Below are 7,941 nucleotides of genomic sequence, written 5' to 3' on the forward strand. Positions count from 1 at the left end.
TGCTCCCTCCCTCACGCTGTCCCTCTCCCAAGTCCACTGGGCTCATGCTCCCTCCCTCACGCTGTCCCGCTCCCAAGTCCACCGGGCTCGTGCTCCCTCCCTCACATTGTCCCTCTCCCAAATCCACTGGGCTGGTGCTCCCTCCCTCATGCTGTCCCTCTCGCAAGTCCACTGGGCTGGTGTTTCCTCTGTCGAGGGAGCGGATCCCTGCTTCTCAGGCCGAGCACCAGATAAAGTAGGGACTTGCTCTTTGGGGCCAGTTTGGAAAATCCATTTCATTAAACTGTGGATGCTCCCTCCAAGCACAGGGTGCTCACACCACCAGAGCCCAAGGAAGTGATACTAGCAGAGGGGACCACAATTCACGCGTTCACCTCGCACACGCTGTGGGGCCACTCACACAATTTAAATGACTTCTCTTTATTCCTTGCAGGAGGCAACTGTTGAATTCATATAAGTTAAATATCTGTCTGTCTGTCTGGCCCACCAGACCCCACCAGGCAGTCAGAAACTTGAGGGCACCAGGTAAGTTGAAGACACTCTGAAGACACTGAGGGTCAGCCATTAACTCCTTGTGGGGGGCTGGTCAAAGAAGGCTTCACAGAGGAGGCACGACTTAAGACAGGCCTTGGAAAATGAATAGGAGCTTGCCAGCCAGGACATAATGAAATGGGTGTTAGGAAGGACAGGTGGAGGAACAGAAGGTGCAAAGGCACAGAAGTGTGAACACGGCTTCCTTGGGCCAACTCCAAGAAGTCTAGTTTGGCCAGAGGGCAAGAAAAAGGAGGGTGAAGGAGGCCAGAGAGAGGGTCAGGGGGCAGGCTGGAAAGGAGCTTGGTGGTTGGCCATGGTTTGTGCTTCCCCCGGGGGGACCAGCATCTTATGGCAACTTTGTATAGCAGTTAAGAGCACAGATTCTAGAAGCTGACTGTTGGGTGGATTCCTGGCCCTACCACTTACCAGCTTTGTTCCCTTGGGCAAATTACTCACTTGCCTCATCTGGAAAATGGGGATAATCATGGAAGTGCTGTAAGGAGTAAATGAGTTAATACTATAAAGTGCTTAGAATGGTGTCAGGGAGTCAGCCAGCGTTAGCTGTGATTAGTAGTAGCACATTACAGCGACGACTCTAGTGTAGGAGCACCACTGAAGGATGTTAAGCAGGGAAGTAACCAGGGCATTGGCCTGGCTCTGAGTCTAAGGGTCAGGCTCCTCACTGGTGGGGCCGGGGCTAGGGCGAGGTGGGTCAGGCACCTAGTATGTACATGCATGACATCGAGGGTGAGTACCTTCTTAAATTTTGCACCCAAGGCACCTCATCCACGTCACACTAATCGCAGCCCTGCCGACTGGGTATTAAAGTCCTTCCATCATGCCAACCCATGTGACTCCAGCATCCCTGGGAGGCTCAGAGAAGTGCCCAGCTCATGAAGCAGCTGTGACATTCTGGTTTAACCTCAGTACCCCTGTCCTTCTCACCCCTGCAGGGTGCCACACTGAGCTGCCCTCTTAGAAGCTGCCAAGGCTGCTCAAGTCAACCAACAGAAGGTGAGGAATTGCTGCTATTTTTACTGTGTGTATGGACTTGTCAGCCGGCACCAGGGCCTGCTGTGGGGAGGGAGTGCCGGAGGCCCTGCCATCCAACTCGGAGTCTTACTAATCTGTGGATCTGGGGCAGCGAGGCCTGAAGGCAGTGGAGGGGCAAGTGGTTTAGACACCCTAAATCCATCAGTCATTAACTTGGCCAGGTCTATTTTATAGACCAGTAAACTGAGGTTTAAGTCTCACCAGCAGGAAGATCACTGAACTGCCTACCTGGAAATAGTTAATTTCCCACACTCACATAAGAAAAAAACAGAACACAAGTGGCCCTTTCAGGAAATAATCAGTCTCTCTTGGACAGGAAATCCTTGGAATCTGGACCCCAGGCTTTCCTAAATAATAACCCAAACCAAAACCAAACCAAACCCATTGCCGCTGAGTTGATTCCAACTCACAGCAACCTTAAAGGACAGAGTAGAAGTACCCTACCAAGTTTCCAAGGAGCGGCTGGTAGATTTGAACTGCTGACCTTTTGGTTAGCAGCCGTAGCTCTCAACCACTGCGCCACCATTACAGTAAACATGTAATGAGCACTTGACATGTGCCAAGTTCCGTGCCTACATTTTTTTTATTAACTGTGGTAACAAAACATTTGCTATTTCTACAATCCTCATGCGCACAGTTCGGTGACGTTAATTATGGTCATCATGTTGTTTCAACCATCACCATTAACTGTTCCCAAATTTTTCCAACACCCTTAACAGAAGCTCAGTGTCTCCTAATGTGCTTGCATTTGATAAGCATTTATAAATCCTCAAACATACCCCAGAAAGTAGTTTATAACAATCATCCCCATTTTACAGACAGAGAAACTGAGGCTTAGAGAGGTTAAGTAACCTGTCTGGGCATATATGGTCAGTAAGAGGCAGAGCCAGGGTTTGTGCCTAAACCATCTGACTCCAGAGCCCAGTGCGTCATAAATGACTGTTCAGTGGAACTAGCCCCGCCCAAAGAATTCCACACACAACCAGGCACTTTTTGACAAGAACGGTTTGTTCTCATCATTAAGTCAATCAAAGACAGAATAAAACATTTCTGAGCTGCTGTCTGTCCAGGGGGGTTTCCAGGGTATCAAAAGGGAAAGATGTTTGTTTAAAATGGTCCAACAGGCACATTGCTTGAACACAAATCCTTCATTTCAAAATATTTTGCAAGTGTAGTCTGAAATTAAAGTTCTCTGGAATTTGAAACTGGGGTATAATTCTTGTTTTATTTTATTTTGGCAGCATCTTGGTGCCAGGACCTGAAAATGGGAACCTGGCATGGTTTAGCTGCTGATGGTTCCACAGCTATGGGAGGTTTGCCTGGGGGGCTGTGGGTGGCTAAAGGGGCTGAGTTGGTGGCACAGCAGCCAGGATTCGGGAACAAAGCACTGCGAATGAAAGGCAGGTCTTGGCAGAGGAGCATCTGCAGAAGTCTCAGCCCCTGGGCCTTACTTCTTGAGGTTACTATCAGTGAGACTCAAAGGCAAAATCAATTAGACTCACACGCTAAGTTTAGCAGAACTCCCCATGTTCCTATCCACTAACCTGCCTTCCCTTTAGCTAAGAGAGGTGATTCTCAAAGGGCCTCTGGTTTGGCTTGGCAGGCAATGCTTCCTCCTGGACCAGAGGCCCACCTGTCCTTCCAGGTATCTGAGCTGTGAAGACACTTGTGGATTGGTTTGGAAATCAAGCAAGCCCTGACAAGACCCACAAAGTCTCTCCACCCCATTCCACCCCCCTACTCCTCCCACCTCCTTCCTGGGCTGGCAAGGCAGGTGACCACCCCAGTCCCCAACCCCCAATACCATGCACATCTCCCAGTGGATGACACTACTGCAAGAGCTCGCCTGCTACTCCACCATCACAGCTGCACAGGCTCTCCGAAGGACAGGGCCACATTGTAAGCCTATACACTCAACACTGTAATTATCACTTAACACCCAGGAGGGACTGGAATCATAGGCCCACAAGTTATGAATAAAGAGCCTGGGAGTGATCAAGTATAACCTCTCAGCCCATGCAGGTTGTACCTGGGGAGGTCAGGGCAGGGAAGAAGGCACAAGGAAGCAGGTAAAGGGCATGAACAATAGGAGTGGAAGGCCCAGAGACACTTGGTTTTGCAACTCTGGTGAAGGCTGGCTGACCCTGGCCACATCACTCAAGGTAATTTTGCCATGGGCTTGCTTTGGACATGTCATCAGGAGGGATCAATCGCTGGAGGAAGACATTGTGTTTGGTGAAGTACAGGGCCAGTGAGGGTGGAGGAGACCCTTAGTGAGATGGATTGGCAGAACAGCCACAATGATGGACTCACACACGCTGGTGATCATGAGGATGTAGGGAGATTAACAAGACTGGGTCTCAACCTCTAGAGTAACATCCGAGGACTTCAGGGCTCAAGGGACATGACGTTGCCATCCCTCTCAGTGAGAGGGACCAACGCTTCCTTTAAAATAGTTTATTATTTCCACAGCTCTTAGAATGATCAAGGAGGACTGCACGATAAAGTTCAAACACCAGTGTTAAAAAGAGCCGTGGCACTCCTAGTCAATCCAACTCGTTGGGATAGTTTATCAAAACAGGTAGCTGTGGTGCCCATCCATTCACTCCCTATGCTTAATCCCCAAACTCCTTAGCAAAGAAAATTACTATACACAATGATGCAAGTCATTTATTTTCTAAAGTGACTGGACCATCCTCCAAAGGTGACACCAGCGACCAACTGTTGGCAGGGTTTCTTGGAATTGCTTTTCTAAAGTGGTGATGGGTTTGCATGGAACCATCCAAACCCTTTTGTTGTATCTTTCCCTTTCATGATTAAAGACACACATCTGTGCTGGAGATGTTATGTTAGAGACCCACAACTAGGGTCTGGGCCACAGTCCAGGGCAAAGATGGACATGTCTATATATGAGTCCCTGGGACAATAGCCATTTCCAACCCAAGACATGGACATGAACATTTAACTCTGTATTGTACCATACTACACTGGGTGGAGGAGGATTTCAAAGAGGACCACAGAGGTAGAGAAAGCTGCATGGTAACAGACATTGACCGTGGGAACTGCAGAACTGAACAACTATAACTCGGTTTATAACCACTGTAAATAATTCATAGCGATACGCTAAAACGCCACAGGCCCGCTTGGTATCACATTACCATTTTATGAAATGTTAAAGAGATTCATTTTGTCAGGCCTTGAAGTGTGAATCAAAACCACCATGAAAGTCACTGAGGATCACAAGGACGGATGGGGAAGAATCAAAGTAGTAGATTAAAAAACCAATCTGTATGCACGCTCAGGGACATACACGGAACGCTGGGCCCGCAGTTCCCCCACCGCACCCGCAAGATGTTGAGAAGTTATTGAACCTCCCATTTCTTCAGAGCGTTCCAGCCCTAGAGAACTGAATTCCAAATGGCCCAATCTTGCCATCAAAGGTTAAAGACTTGTTCAGTGTCTTGTGATAAAAATTAAGCAGGGAGATGGTTAAACAAGAATCCAAACAAAATCCTGTATGATTCCATTTATATCAAGTCCAAGAAGAGAAAACTAACCTATGTTTCTGTAAGTCAGAAGAGTGGTTACCTTTGGAGGGAAGGTATTAACTAGGGAGGGGCAAGAGGAAAACTGCAAATGTTCCAAATCTTGATCTGAGTAATGGTTACAAGATACACATACACAAACACACACGTGTGCACGCACACACACATATATAAACATACATGTCTGTATAATTCATCAAGGCAGACACTTAGGATGTGAATACTTTACTGTCGCAATAAAAGTTTTTTTAGACTCAGAAGAAAAACCATTGCTACTATTTGAAACTTTCTCTGATGGTTTCAGAAGATCAACCTTCCCGTGGTCCCTGTGGGTATGCACCAAACACCTGTGTCCCTCTCTGTGCCTGCACAGTGCTGGGCACTGGGATCTTATGTGCAAATGAGTCGAAGTCTCTGCCTTCAGGGTATTAGGATCTTGCAGAGCTTCCTACTTCTTGCTACCACCAATTGTCACTGGCACAACTCTGAAGATGGAGAAGAAAAACCTGTTGGCTTCTGATTAAATGGTCATTACCTGTGGTCTGATAGGCAAAGCGCAGTGAGTTATGCTGGGGGTGGGGAGGCAGGTTTGCAGCTGACTCATGGGTATTGTCCCAGGCTCATGAAATGAGGAGCTCTGGAGTGTGGCAAGCTTCCTCTTTGGTGAGGAGAGAAGGATAGTATTGAAATCAGATACACCAGCACATTTACAAAGCAAGCCTTAGAGTCAGCACGCATGTTTACTTGTAAACCCAAGAATCAATTGTTAATCTTTAATTCGAATAATGACCAAAAATTAGGCAAAACTATTAAGACTCAGAATCATACAGATACATAATAATGCCTTTGAGGAATGAGGGAGAAACGTTCCTTTAAACAAGAAAAATGACGTCAATAACCAGCAAATGCAAAATATGGAGAAAAGCTATAAAAAATCAGAGGGAGCATTTCCCTGGTGGAGTTCCTGGGTGGTGCAAGCAGTTAAAGCACTTGGCTGCTAACCAAAACGTTAGAGGTTCAAGTCCACCCAGGAGGCCTCAGAAGAAAGGCCTGGCAACCGACTTCTTAAAAGTCAGCCATTGAGAACTCTATGAAGCACAGTTCTACTCTGATACACATGGAGTTGCCATGAGTCGAAATGGGTTCAATGGCAACTGGTATTTCCCTGGTAAGAGAGAAACTGGTCAGAACTTCACTCGGCCTGTTGGCCACCTGCACTCACAAGACTCTTCCTTTCTTCTCTCTGTGCTACAGACAGAACAACAGATTTTCGCTTGAAGACAGGTGACTGTAGCTACTTCAAGAAACATTCTGACAGGATCACGTTCTTCAGCAATTAGGAGCAATATAAAAGTTTCTTACTTGTCTGAACATAGCCGGGAACTGCTTAAACTAAAACTAAGATTACCTTAAAATGGGCTTTTCCAGAAGGTTTTATCAGCCTATCTCTACCTTATTATTCATCGTCCCTCAAAGGATAATGCTAGAGGTGCGGGTGGGGCTGGGAAATGCTTTATCACCAAAACAACTACTTTTGACTTAGTTCATCCAGGCTTTGAACATCCAATCGTGAGGGAGAAGGGAGGGGGAGCAGAAGGAAGTCCTATTAAGACAGAGACCTATTCCGGGGCCATGTGAACACGGGCCCCATCAGTCAACCTGATATGAGTAACACTTCCTGCCTCGAGTGCTCACTCACTCTCACTTCAGTCACTTGCTGGGCCCATGCTTGGCTGGGCAACTCTGGACAAGCTACCTTACCTCTTTAAGCCTCAACTCTCCCATCTGTAACATTTGGAAAAACACCAGCTGGATGAGGCTTTTACAAGTATCTAAGGAGACTATACGTGTCAAATATCGAGAATGGGGTCAGACGTGTGACAGGCCCTCAACTAGTGATAACCACGATCTTTACCACCCCTATGGATGGGACGAAACTCTGAGCCACTGACCCTGTGGTAGGCCGAATTCTAAGATGGCTCCCAATGACCCACGACCTTGTGTAATCTCCTCCCCTTACGTGTGAATGGGGTGGACTATTGCTCATGTGATTAGTTTATGTTGTATGGCACAGCTGCCTTTAAGCAAGGGAGATTATCCAGTTGGGCTGACCTAATCAGCTGAGCCCTTAAAAGAGACTGGGCCTTTCCTAAAGAAAGAGATTTTAAGTAGAGAGGAATCTGACTGACGGAGATTATCTGTAGTTGGTTCTGAAGATGGAAGAGGCCAAAAGGCAAGGAATTTGAGTGGCCTCTAAGAGCTGAGAGTAGCCTTGGGTTGATGCCAGCCAGGACACAAGGACCACACACCTATAAATAACCACAACGAACTGAACTCTGTTACACTCACATGAGCCTGGAAGAGGACTTTAAGCTCCTGATAAGAATGCAGCCTGGCTAACACCTTGATTTAGCCTTGTGAGACCCTGAGCAAAGACTCCATCCATACTGGGTCTGAACTTCTGACCTACAGAACTCTGAGCTAATAATGGGTGTTGTTTTAAGCCACTAAGTTTGTGGCAATTTGTTATGCAGCAATTGAAAACTAGCACAGGACCCATAACTAGATGGGGTACCAGGCAGGGAGAGATGGGGTGGTTTTTATAGGACCTGCAGAGCTGCTCAAGGAAAGGGATTTGGACCATACAAGATACTGTTTGGGACACTGAGCCTCCCCGTCTAGCTCAGTTACCATTATCATAAGTTTAAAATATTATATTTACTGTAAAACTTCAGTGTCCACTTGCTGGAAAGCGAACAGGGAGGGAGGCGGATGAGTAGGTCAGAGAGGTGATGCTGTGGCCAAGCGA

Source organism: Trichechus manatus, unplaced genomic scaffold (assembly GCF_000243295.1).
Source record: "Trichechus manatus latirostris isolate Lorelei unplaced genomic scaffold, TriManLat1.0 scaffold00001, whole genome shotgun sequence".
Lineage (NCBI taxonomy): Eukaryota > Metazoa > Chordata > Mammalia > Sirenia > Trichechidae > Trichechus > Trichechus manatus.